The 13,693-nt window shown below is 39.7% G+C and overlaps 1 protein-coding gene across 2 annotated transcripts in view; it reads left to right on the top strand.

Moving 5' to 3' along the window:
* PAWR (pro-apoptotic WT1 regulator) overlaps positions 1-13,693 on the top strand; it is a 164,272-nt gene that overhangs the window by 124,640 nt on the left and 25,939 nt on the right. The window lies entirely within an intron of this gene.

Below are 13,693 nucleotides of genomic sequence, written 5' to 3'. Positions count from 1 at the left end.
AACATACTGCACCTGCACTTAGGACTAAGAATCCCATTCACTGTTACAGATGAGGGACTGAATGACTAGGCAGCAGTTCTGCAGAAAAGGTGCTAGGGGTTACAGTGGACGAGAAGCTGGATATGAGACAACAGTGTGCCCTTGTTGCCAAGAAGTCTAACGGCATTTTGAGCTGTATAAGTAGGGGCATTGCCAGCAGATCAAGGGACATGATCATTTCCCTCTATTGAACATTGGTGAGGCCTCATCTGGAGTACTGTGTCCAATTTTGGGCCTCACACTACAAGAAGAATGTGGAAAATTTGGGAAGAGTCCAGCGGAGGGCAACAGAAATGATTAGGGGGCTGGAGCACATGAGTTATGAGGAGAGGCTGAGGGAACTGGGATTATTTAGTCGGCAGAAGAGAAGAATAAGGGGGGATTTGATAGCTGCTTTCAACTACCTGAAAGGGGGTTCGAAAGAGGATGGATCTAAACTGTTCTTCGTGGTACCAGATGACAGAACAAGGAGTAATGGTCTCAAGTTGCAGTGGAGGAGGTTAGGTTGGATATTAGGAAAAACCTTTTCACTAGGAGAATGGTGAAGCACTGGAATGGGTTACCTTGGGAGGTGGTGGAATCTCCTTCCTTAGAGGTTTTTAAGGTCAGGCTTGACAGAGCCCTGGCTGGGATGATTTAGTTGGGGTTGGTCCTGCTTTGAGCAGGGGGTTGGACTAGATGACCTCCTGAGGTCCCTTCCACCCTGATAGTCTATGATTCTATACCTGCCACTGGAGATAGATATGCGCAACATTCTGTTCTTTATTCATTAATGTCTTGTTCGGAGCCTTTAAAACAAGAGTCTTGTGGCCTTAATCTTGGTACTTCAGAGAAGATAGAGCTTCAGTAGTTTGTTTGGTACAGTGGGGGAAGAGTATAAAAATCCAATAACTTGTAATTTTTGGCAACCTAGCAGTAATATAGATACAGCCATCCTTTACTACTCAGTTTCAGTAAGTTTATTAGGAAGTATTAGTGAGAATCTGTTGACATGTCAGCTAAAACAAAACATCAGTAGATTTTTGTGTTAAACTCAACCAAAGAATGTTCTCTTTTTAAAAAGCTACTTTGCCATGCCTTTTGGTTTTTCCTGATTGCATAAAGATAATCTTTTTGTTCTCTCTACCAAATTTATTTTCTGTCTTCATAGGCTACTGTATTAGAATAGTTGTAACCAACCCATAGTATCCCTACTAGTGTGGAGTGTCATTCTACCCCACAGAATTTTTCATTCATCCTTTTATGTCTGTGGCTGATATTCTATGTTCTCGGTAGTCTTAGGGCTAGACTTCACTAGAAGCGGTACAGTGGCACAGCTGAACTGTTGATGCTGTGCTGCTGTAGTGGGTCTGGTGAAGACACTGTATGCTGATAGAAGAGAGCTCTCCTGGCAGCATAATAAAACCCCTTCTGTGAGAAGCTCTCCTGCTGACATAGTGCTGTCAACACCGGCACTTAGGTCAATGTAATTTATGGCACTCAAGGGGCTGGCTTATTCACACCCCATAAGCCACGTAAGTTTTACCAACATAAGTGGGTGGTGGTCAAGCTCTTAGTACTTGTATATGTGGTCTGTGAGTACTTCCCATTCCTACAGCCTTCTCTTGTTCCTGGCCATTCATTTTCTCAAAGAATAATGAATGGAGTTGTTGTCCATAGCCTCCCACCTGGTCTCAAACCGTCAGTTTCCTCCTCCACACTACCTGGGCCCAGCAGAGAAGACTCACTCAGAGCACAGGAGAGACAGGCTCCCTACTTTCAGGGCCAGTGGAACTGGAGCTCCTCAGTAGGTTAGAAGGCCAACTAGTACTACAGGTTTTATTTCCTGTCAGCGTACAAGCCTGAGGTGGATGCAGATTCCCCTCTCCTAGTTAAACACACATTCTATGGATAGAGAAGATTTTGTCTTGAGACCTCGTGGACAGGAAGCATCCTGCTTTTATTGGGGGGAGGGATAGCACAGTGGTTTGAGCATTGGCCTGGTAAAGCCAGGGTTGTGAGTTCAATCCTTGAGGGGGCCATTTAGGGATTTGGGGATTGGTCCTGCTTTGAGCAGGGGGTTGGACTAGATGATCTCCTGAGGTCCCTTCCAACCCTAATAATCTATTATTCTATGATTGACAACTGTCATGACTTGACCAGGCAAACTGAGTCTTCCTCACTAAATGACAGGACAATGAAAGTTCAGTATGCAGATCTTAAAGTTTGCAATTGTGGGACCCTGCCTCTGGATTGCCTGTAATCAAAAACCCTTCAACATTGCAAGTATCTGCCATTCTGCTACCAGAGGAAGCATTTTCAGTACAGAGCCAGTCTCTCCTTTTTGATTTTTGAACCTTGTTAAGGGCCTTTATCTAGGTCGTCTTAGACATGGTTGTGTGAGGGATCCGCATTGACCCTTTCCTGGATGACTTCTGCTCATCATCTAGGATTTGGCTGCAAGCATGAATTTGTTATAGGCAAAAGAAAATAATCACCTCTTTTCAGTACGCAGGCTGTAACATCTGGGTATTGTCCTAGACAAAATCAAATGCATCTACCAGTCATGTCATTGTGTTGAAAATCCTTCAATGAGTTGTCTTGCCCATGCAGGCTCTATAGAGGGCAAAGAAGTTCAATCTCTGAAATAAGACTGAATTGAAGCCCAGGATAGTTTTTCATAACCAGGGAAGAATCCTCATCCAGATTTTTGGCGATAAGGAGCACATCTAGAATCCCAAGTGACGAAGATTAGTTATGCAGAATCAAAGAAAAGCACCACCTAGTTAGAGCACACTTCCTCTTTGTTTTCCACCGAGCAATATTTGACAAGCAGATTATAGTCCTTGCTAACCCCAGCAGCAGTGACATTCTTTAATCATGAGAAGGAAGCAAATTGGGCAGAAAACCACATGTGGTGTCTCTGTCAACAAAAAGGCAAACTTGTCAGCAGAGTGGCTCATTAGGAGAGAAATAGACCCCACAACGTTTAAGATAACCTAGAAATTGATTCCCTTTGAAGGATCTGCTTACCCTGATTCAGTCTAGAGACTGAGAGTTTTGCTCACAGTGAATGAAATCCAGAAGTGAGGTTAATGGGTTTTCTCTTCAGAAATGACCCGCCCTGAGCCTTCTTTGTCATCTTTCCAATTCTGCCCACCAAAGGCTGTAAAGAAAATATAATTGGATCAGTTTTTACAGTATCACAATACTCCGCATAGCTCCAAAAAAGGCCAGGTTTCTTGCACCTTATCCAGATATAAATGTGCCTCCATGTCCAGAAATGTCTGGCCATTTCTAAGTCTGGCCATTCACCCATCCATATCCTCCTCTTCTGTGCTTAATATCAAGGAAAGAATTAATTATTTGAGAGTAATTGCATATATGTGCAGACATTTTCCTTTTGTTCCATCAGTGAATCCTAAAGAGATGGACTGGCACGTAGTAGCCATGCAGAGGGAAGATAAAATCTACCTAAAATGGCTGAAGGTTACAGAAAGTTGACTGCACTGCACTTAGGGTGAAATCCTAACCCCACTGAAGTCAATAGGAGCTTTACAACTGACTTCAGCAGAGCTAGGATTTCACCCCGGAGCCAGTGGTCAGGGCAAGAAAGCTTTGTTGGTAAAGGGGATCTATGTATTGGAGAACATAAATGCCATCGAAAAACTTTGCAATTCTTTCCAGTGGATGGAAAGATTCAACTGCTTCTGGTGAAGAAATATGCAAGCAGCAATAAAGTTCTTGATCCACATGTTCTTGAGGAACTAGGTATGCAGTTCTTGGCCAAAGAGTCCTACGGAACACAATGTTTTAATAAACCCTCAGCCTACGCTGACACTATGTTTATATAACTTTTGATTTAATCATCCTCCCTCCTCGCCTTTTCTGCTGTGAACATCTCATTGTTAAGATTGTGAGATAAGAAGACCAAAAAGAGAAAAACTTTCTGATCATTTTCTTCCTTGAACTTTGAGGTCCCTCCAACTGACCCTCCCACAGAGAACTATATCTGAGGAGTAGTAGCATTTAAGGCAGTGGTTCTTAACCCTTACTGCAGCCTGCACCCTTTTGGTTCTCAAAATATGTTCTCGCACCCCTTTATCAAAAATCAAAATATGTTCTCGCACCCCTTAGACCTAGATATATTTTTTTATATTACAGTGATTGTTAAAAAATGTATAATGTTAATACATAGGTTGGATGAAACAAAGTAGTTGTACTTATGTGCCTGTGCTTAATTTGTGTTTCCGATGATTTATCTTCTAAAAAAAACTGGCATGTCTTGCACCCCAGGTTAAGAACCACTGATTTAAGGTGTCACTTCACTTGTTGCCAATAATTAAAGGCCCCATTACAAATATTTATTTTGTAACATGATTAAGTATTTTGCTTTAAAAGAAATTTAATATTTTATATCTTTGAAAGCTATAGCTTTGAGAGAGACTCAGTATACAGTCTTAAACACCAGCCAGGACAAAAAATCTGGTTTGCCTTCAATCATCTAGTAGTGAGAGGAAAGCTACTGCTAACACTATGGGGTATGAAAGGCCTAAAAAAGGGATTGAATAGTTTTTCCTTTCTCAAAGCTTTGCTTATACAAAACATTCATATAAATGCTCTCCTGTGGCAAAATCCCACTTCCTTATCTTCCAAATGTCTTCAGTAATACCCTGACCCAGACCTGTGTGCATTATTTTACTCACTGCAAGCTGTCAAACCCCTGGATTTTTCCAGTCCCCAATTTGCTATGTGGGCACTCATTTTTTGGGAGTCAAGCATGCATCCTCTTGAAGTAACTTTGATTTTCCTGAGTGGGTAGTGATTATATCACCTGGCCTAAGAAACTAATTTATTTGAATCTGTAATTTTTGGTTTTATGGTGAAATGACACAAACAGGTTGTCTTTATTTGAATGTTTGATCATAGAGTGCATATCCACAGGAATCAACTTTTTTGTTAACAGAAATTCAGTTGAAAATGTAGCATCATGGCAAGGAATTTAAACACAAGAGTTGGAAAAAAGAAAGTACAGATACGGTGCACTTTAACAGCTCATTTTGATTTCCATTTACTAGCTCTGGAGCTATTTGGCTTCTATGACCAAGTGTTTTTAAAACGTCTTAAAGTCTTAATTTAAGAAAAAACAAACTTGCAAATCACAGTTTAAAAATAACTCAAAGGTTTTGCAGTGATTCATGGATCAGACAGACTTGGCTGGATCAATTTACAATAAGAGTCAGATGAGAACCTCTTTGTCAAGTCTGGTTCCTCACTCTGGCATTTCGAGTGTAGGGGATGGGGAGCACAAGGATTCTAAAAATTAATATTGGCCACTTCAGGCTTATATTAAACTCCCAAGGTTACAGCTTTTCTCTGACCTTGGATTGATAGATGCTGCTACCACCCAAGTGCAAAAAAACCCCTTTGAGAACCCAGGAATGTGCACTTGGGAATTCCTTCCTGTGGGGTACCCTCAAGCCCTTTCACTCCCTCCTCCGGGAAGAGCTGAGAAAGAACAACATAGGCACAAACCTATTAGGACTCAAAAATCAAATCCTGTTCTTAAAAAAGGTAAATTTTATTAAAAACAAAAAGAAAATACATTTGGGATTTAGGCTTTTTGCTAAATTAAAAAAAAAAACAATTACAAGGATTAAGCATCAAGATACCTCTCTTGAGGTCCAACTTAATGGTTACAAGTAAAACAAAAGCATCTGGAAGTTAGCACAGAGGAGTCCACAAGCCATAAAGAAATAAGAGAGAAACTTAAGTGCGTCTTCCTAGACATTTCCTGATCTATTTATATGTATCTGGTTTCAAATTAGTATTTTCTAGGTATGATCTGATGGTTTTTCATACCTGGCCTAAAGCTTTTTACAGCATAGTTTCAGCCCTGTCTCTGCTCTCCGGGAGAACAACACAGACAGACAAAGGAGAAGTTTTTTTCCTAATTTGAAGAAGTTCTAGCCTTCCCATTGGCTCTTTTGGTCATGTGCCCACTCGCTTCCATTTACCTATGCAGGGAGACTTTTTAAGCCTTAACAGCTAAAGGAAGTAGAGAACAATTACCAAGTGAGATTTTATAGCTGACCGGTTGGCTAGGTGTCCATAAAAGGCTACTTACTCCCCACGCCCTTTCATTTATCATGCTCTTAGTCACTCTTGTGGGGTATGCTCACCTGCTCGTTTTTATTCTGTACTGGAAATTGATACAATATGGTTTACAAATAAAATAGAAGCCAAACTTCTTGGTTTTGTTTATTTGACAGTACTGAACACTGAGATGAAGCCCTGCAGGTAGAAACTGCCCCCTCTAAATTCCAGGAGGTTGTATGTTGTGCTCTGAAATGCATTTTTAAAACCCTTATGTTAAATAAGCTGTAAGCAATCGGTAGAGCTTAATTGGAAGTACTATGGTTGAACTGTTAAAGCCTTCTAGAATTTGTTGCTAAATATATTGCTTCAGTGACTAAAAGCTCCACCCAGAACAGTTTCAGCTCCTGGGTCTCACTAAACCAAAATATATAACCACAAAAATATTTCGTAACATCAGGATTCCCTTTATTTTTGTGGGGTTTGAAATACTGCCCTTAACTGTTATGTTTGGGCCTCACGATAGACTTGTAGTCTCAATTAAGGTGTCTTATGTTGGGGATGAGGCAGCTACCATAGTGCTAGACATGAGTTTCTTTAAGATGGGATGGGGATATCAGGGTCCTCTGCAGGGTCTGAGAGAAGAAAGTTGAATGGGCACATGCACTCTGATCTTTTCACTTTTAATCCTCTTGCAGCCCTTACTGATGTTGTGCAGAGTTCTGCACGCTAAATTGTCCAGCATAACAAAAGTCCAATCAATCTGTATATATAATGTATAAAAGTAAGCAAAAATTCTAGAGAGAAACTGGAACCAAATAGATGTGTTTCTGGCTAAGAAAATTGATTAGGAGTCTTCAAGGCTCCTGTAACATCATGGTTTGGCATAACATAAGGCTGAAACATTCTAGAAATACAAAGAAATGTTTATAGTTTAAATAACCAAAATGTATTTTTGATTGGGTAACTTCGATGAGATGAGGTTGGCACAATTTGTGGATGCTGCTTATTTGGGAGCAGTTGAAAGAACCAGTAGGACAATGAGGTGTGCGGGGGAGCTGGATTGGAAGGAGCAGTGCTCACATCTGTCTGCTGGAACCCACTTTAGGGTGTTGCATAACACCACTGGTCTTTTTGTCTCGACCAGGCCAAGTAAGAGAGAGCGCACCAGATTATATTACCACCTTCGTTGGCTTTGGCTAAATCATGAACAACACCTAGGATGTGATCTTAAGCTCCTGCTTTTACCCTCTCCTTAGTGTGTTATTTTCCTTCTCAGTGTTTTCTCCTGTCTTTTTTTCTCATCCTTCTAGTAAGAGTTCAGCATAGCCAGCCAAGACATATCCACCTGCTTGCAATACTGCTGCGATCTTGTGACCTTAGAGACAAGCTCAAAGTAATGCCTTAAAAATCCTGAGGTTGAAAAGTTTGCCAGGTTTCAGAGTAGCTATCAAGACAGTGCTGTGCCTACAATTTCTCAGCCCTATTGGTTGCAAGCAAAAGAAAACAGAGAAAATGTATTTTTCTATCTGTCCTTTTGTTTTTTCCCCCTTTTGTGTGAATTTGCCCCTTCCCTCCCCCCCATATGTTTGTTAAAAGGTTTTGATTATAGTAGTTACAACTGGGGTAGCTAGCAATAACTTTACAGAAAACTCTGGACTCTGCTTAAATATTTAATGTTGTAACTGTAACAAGGCTATTATTAAACATCCTTTCACTTAGGCCAAATTCTTCCCCTTATCAACATAACAGTGACTAGTGTGTTCAACGAAATCCATTCTCGTTTGCTAAACAGTCATGCAAGCATCATAGTCTGACACCCAAATGATGATCTGCTCAACTTAATGCCCAAATATGCCTTTAAATATAAGAACAGAAGCTTCAGTACAGCTATAATTAAGCTGTCAGATGTTCTTCCTGAAAAATTATAATATGAATTACTATACACTCTGTAGCCAAGGCAGCAAGACATTTCAGCTGCAGGTATTGAAACATGCACAAAAGTTAATCCAATGCTAAACAAAACAAACACAGCATTGTTCTCTAGAAGTTATGTTTTCACTTGGGTGGGACACCAAGGAAATTAGTTCCTGTTGCAGGGCCTCCAACTGCTGTGGTAACCTCTTTTTCTGTGAGAAGCAGGAGCCTTCTAAGATGCTATTTTGTATGATACCACAAAATCTTGTAGGTAAGTAGACAATGCCTTGTATTCAATATCAAAAGCTGCTGATTAGTACTCAGCAGGGCCAGTTTGTTTGTTCATTGCTAGAAGTAAATCATCCATACGCTCTCAGTTCTATGCCCTCATCTGAACTAAAACTGATAAGATTAAACAATAATGGAGTACTGGTTTAGCTGGAACTGGCACATCACCCTGTTGATTATCTTCTCAAAAAAGGAAGTTCAGGACAGGATGATCATGTGAAAGGTTATTAAACTCCAAAGATTGTTTCTTGAGTAAACAATGTTAAAACAACTATCCTCTATGTAAGCATATTCAGTGGCTTGCCCTCCTGAAAAAGTACCTTAATAACTCTCAAAAGATAGAAAAGAGCCAGCTTGTGTCTTTTAATCTGCCATGAAAGACACAGCTTCATTTCACTGGTGGCTGGCTGTAATTAATGTGCTAAACACATCCAGAACTTCATTAATCCAAATGGAGTGAAAATCAGTTAATAGAGGTGTCATAAACAGATAGTTAAGGGTTAATGTCTCTTTTACCTGTAAAGGGTTAAGAAGCTCAGTAAACCTGGCTGACACCTGACCAGAGGATCAATAAGAGGACAAGATACTTTCAAATCTTGGTGGGGGAAGTCTTTGTTTGTGCTCTTTGTTTTGGGTGATGTTCGCTCTTGGGACTAAGAGGGACCAGACATCCATCCAGGCTCTCCAAATCTTTCTAAACCAGTCTCTCATGTTTCAAAATTGTAAGTAACAGCCAGGCAAGGTGGATGAGTTTTATTTTTGTTTTCTCAACTTGTAAATGTCCTTTGTTGCTGAGAGGATTTTACCTCTGTTTGCTGTAAGTTTGAACCTAAGGCTGGAGGGGGTTCCTCTGGACTATACGAATTTGATTACTCTGTAAAGTATTTTCCATCCTGATTTTACAGAGATAATTTTTACCTTTCTTCTTTAATTAAAAGCTTTCTTTTTAAGAACCTGATTGATTTTTCCTTGTTTTAAGATCCAAGGGGTTTGGATCTGTGTTCACCAGGGAATTGGTGAAGCCTCTCAAGGCTGCCCAGGGAGGGGAAGGTTTTGGGGGGGACAAGAAGTGCTCCAGACACTGAAATTTCTGTATGGTGGCAGAGTTACCAGATCTAAGCTATTTGTACCCTAAAGTTCAGAGTGGGGAAGGAACCTTGACAAGAGGATATATATCTCTTCGCTTCTGCTTGCACTCTGTTCCCACAGAAATGTTAAATCTGATCAGATTGATCTGAGAAATAAATTGACAGTTCTTTGCAATGAGAGAGATTTTGTTCCTGTGCTGAAGCAGTCCTCCTCAGACTCCCCAAATCCAGAATTTATCTGCTGATCGACGTTTTGCAGACCAACCTCATACATGAGAACAATCTCGTTCATGAGAACAACATAAATACCAAACATTCTGATGCTGTTTCTTACACTTTCAGAGCGTTCCATCACAGACTCTACGACTTTTGTAAATTGTCTGCATATTTTGTTGACCTCTGAGGAAAGACATGTTTGGAAAGGAGGGTTAGATGCTACTATCTGTATTCCATGAACTGAAGATTATTCTGCAGCTTCATATAGTTCATGAGACCAAGAGTAAATCTGGTGTTTTATCCATGATTATATCCTGCATAGTGACAGTGTTATCAGTGACCAACCACTTTTTGAATAGCAAGGACAGGAATTTAGAGCTTCTGGTAGACATTGCCTTGCACCCTTGGTATATTGCCTTGGATTAAGCCTATAAGAGTGACAGGAAATAATTTAATTCCTATCTGATAAAGGGACTCTTCTACCCTTCCACAAATTTTCTAATATTAGTCACAATAGGACTGTGAAATTCCTCTCCCTGTGACAGGTTTTCTTCCTGTCCACCAGATCTCAAGAGGTCCCCAGTGCTGCTCTACTTTCCTGGATGCCGTGTGTGGCTATTGGTGGGGCACAGCTATCAGAGTAACTGGCCATAAGATAATCGATGTAATAAATTCTCTCCATCAGTTTTCTGTTTCAGCTAAATGTCTGATTCCTCTTTTATATATATGATCTTTCATGATTCTTCTTCCAACGCCACTTCAAAATTCTCTTTATAGCATGCCAGGTCATGCTGTTGGCTCTACTTGCCTGTTCATGAAGATGTTCCTATCTGGCATCTCTGGTACTGAGGCTAAGTGAATCGACATCAGCAATGGTTAGTAGGGGCTGTTGAGAAGTGAGTCTAACTCTTCCATCCACTTCTACTACCCTGGTCAAATACAAGAAAACATTTATCTTTGTGGTTTCCTTTAAAGCAAGGATGTGAAGAGAACATTACCAATTAAAAATACCTTATTTCCCTTAAAGTATCCTTTTCGCTACCACTGAAAACAATCCTCTCTCTAGTTTCTTTCTTCCAAATTTCACATAAGAGCACTGCCAAAGATGATTGACTGAAGCAAGTCAATACTGTTCCAGTCTTGGCAAAAGAGTTACTGTTGAGTAATGAGACTAGAGATTGAGCATGTTAGTTTTATAGTGTTCCGAGTCCCTCCTGGCACTCAGAGTATAGAATAGTAGAAAATACATCTTTTTAAAAACCAAATATTCTAGGATTTATGGGGTTAATCTAAAATATTTCTGTTCTGTTGTGTTGCAACGTGCCTATCCGGTCCTAGAAATATGCTTTGGTTTTTTTTTTAAACCTTGTAAATGAAGAGTAAACAGTGCTAAATATGGTGATAACTTTAAGTTAGGAAATTCCTTACAATTGTGTCAGTGTGCCTTGGAAACTTCACACATACTGGAGCATAACAATATTTATATCCATGAAAAGATCATCTCATGCCAGGTTATGCCTGCTTTTAATTTGCACTTTATCCGTCCAGGTTTGCACATTGTCAAGGGCTTTCTCAAATTATGAAATGCATGGTAGTTAAATGAGCATTTTAAACAGACTCTTAAGTGTTTTTAAATGAAATAATACATGGTACAGTGGTGGTGCTTTGCTTAAGCATCCTAGGTACCCTGCATCACATGCTCATTTCAGTCATATGATTTATGATTTGCAGTTCCCTTGCTGGAAGATGATTCCAACTAGGTTTTTCTGCCCTTCTCTGGCAGTTGAGATTGTGTGTGGGTTGATATTCATTTACTTTTCCACCCAATCACAAAATATTTGCTTTGTTCAATGTATGTTTTTTTAATTACTCTCTCTCTCTCTCTCTCACACACACACACACACACACACACACACACACACACACACACACACACACACACACACACACACACACACACACACACACACACACACACACACTAGGCTGTCGATTAATCATAGACAACTCATGCAATTAACTCAAAAAAATTAATCCCAATTTTCACACTGTTAAACAATAGAATACCAACTGAAATTTATTAAATATTTTGGATGTTTTTCTACATTTTCAAATATATCTATTTCAATTACAACACAGAATACAAAGTGTACAGTCCTTACTTTATATAATTTTTTATTACAAATATTTGCACTGTAAAAATGATAAAATGTATGAGGTGAATTGAAAAATACTAAGTACTGTAGTGCAATCTCTTTATCGTGAAAGTGCAACTTACAAATGTAGGTTTTTTTGTTACATAACTGCACTCAAAAACAAAACAATGTAAAACTTTAGATCCTACAAGTCCACTCAGTCCTACTTCTTGTTCAGCCAATTGCTAAGAGAAATAAATTTGTTTACATTTACAGGAGGTAACGCTGCCCACTTCTTAATTACAATGTGAGAAGAGGCATTCGCATGGCACTGTTGTAGCTGGCATCGCAAGATATTTATGTGCCAGATGTGCTAAAGATTCATATGCCTCTTCACGCTTCGGCCATCATTCCAGGACATGCTTCCATGCTGATGACGCTTGTTAAAATAATGCGTTAATTAATTGTGACTGAGCTCCTTGGGGGAGAACTGTTTGTCTCCTGCTCTGTTTTACCCGCATTCTGCCATATGTTTCATGTTATAGCGGTCTCGCATGATGGCCCAGCACCTGTTGTTCATTTTAAGAGCACTTTCATTGCAAATTTGACAAAATGCAAAGAAGGTACCAGTGTGAAATTTCTAAACATAGCTACAGCACTAAAGCCAAGGTTTAAGAATCTGAAGTGCCTTCCAAAATCTGAGAGGGTGGAGGTGTGGCACATGCTTTCAGAAGTCTTAAAAGAGCAACACTTTGATGTGGAAACTATAGAACACAAACCACTAAAAAAGAAAGTCAACCTTTTGCTGGTGGCATCTGACTCATGATGATGAAAATGAGTCTACATTGCTTTGGGTGGTTATCAAGCAGAACCCATTATCAGCATGGATGCATGTCCCCTGGAATGGTGGTTGAAGCATGATGGGACATATGAATCTTTAGTGCATGTGGCATGTAAATATCTTACGACACTAGCTACAACAGTATTGTCCAAATACCTGTTCTCACTTTCAGGTGACATTGTAAACAAGAAGCAGGCAGCATTCTCTCCTGCAAATGTAAACAAACTTGTTTGAGTGATTGGCAGAATAAGTAGGACTGAGTGGACTTGTAGGCTCTAAAGTTTTACGTTGTTTTCTTTTTGAATGCAGGTTTTTTTGTATATACTTCTACATTTGTAAGTTCAGAGAACCAAAAAAGTGCCACCATGGCTAAACAATGAAGTAAAGGAAGCAGTCAGAGGCAAAAAGGCATCCTTTAAAAATTGTAAGTCAGATCCTACTGAGGAAAATAGAAAGAAACATAAATTCTGGCAAATGAAATGTGAAAGTATAATTAGGCAGGCCAAAAAAGAATTTGAAGAGCAGCTAGCAAAAGACTCAAAAACTAACAGCAAATGAATTAAATACATTAGAAGCAGGAAGCCTGCCAAATAATCAGTGGGGCCAATGGATGATCTAAGGTGCTAAAGGAGCATTTAAGGAAGATACTGCCATTATGGAGAAGCTAAATGAATTCTTTGCTTTGGTCTTCACTTCAGAGGGTGTTAAGAAGATTCCCACACCTGAGTCAGTCTTTTTAGATGACAGATGTGAGGAACTGTCCTGATTGAGGTGTCAGTAGAGGAGGTTTTGGAACAAATTCATAAATTAAACAGCAGTAAGTCACCAGGACCAGATGGTATTCACCCAAGAGTTCTCCAAGAACTCAGATATGAAATTGCTGAACTACTGATTGTGGTATGTAACCTATTGCGTAAATCAGCCTCTGTATCAGATGACAGGACAATAGCTAATATAATGCCAATTTTTTTTAAAAGGCTGCAGAGGCAATCCTGGTGATTTATAGGCCACTAAGCCTAACTTCAGTACCAGGCAGATTGATTGAAACTATCGTAAAGAACAGGATTATCAGACACAGAGATGAATGTGATTTG

Source organism: Gopherus flavomarginatus, chromosome 1, assembly GCF_025201925.1.
Source record: "Gopherus flavomarginatus isolate rGopFla2 chromosome 1, rGopFla2.mat.asm, whole genome shotgun sequence".
Lineage (NCBI taxonomy): Eukaryota > Metazoa > Chordata > Testudines > Testudinidae > Gopherus > Gopherus flavomarginatus.
This window is presented reverse-complemented; position numbering and strand designations above follow the sequence as displayed.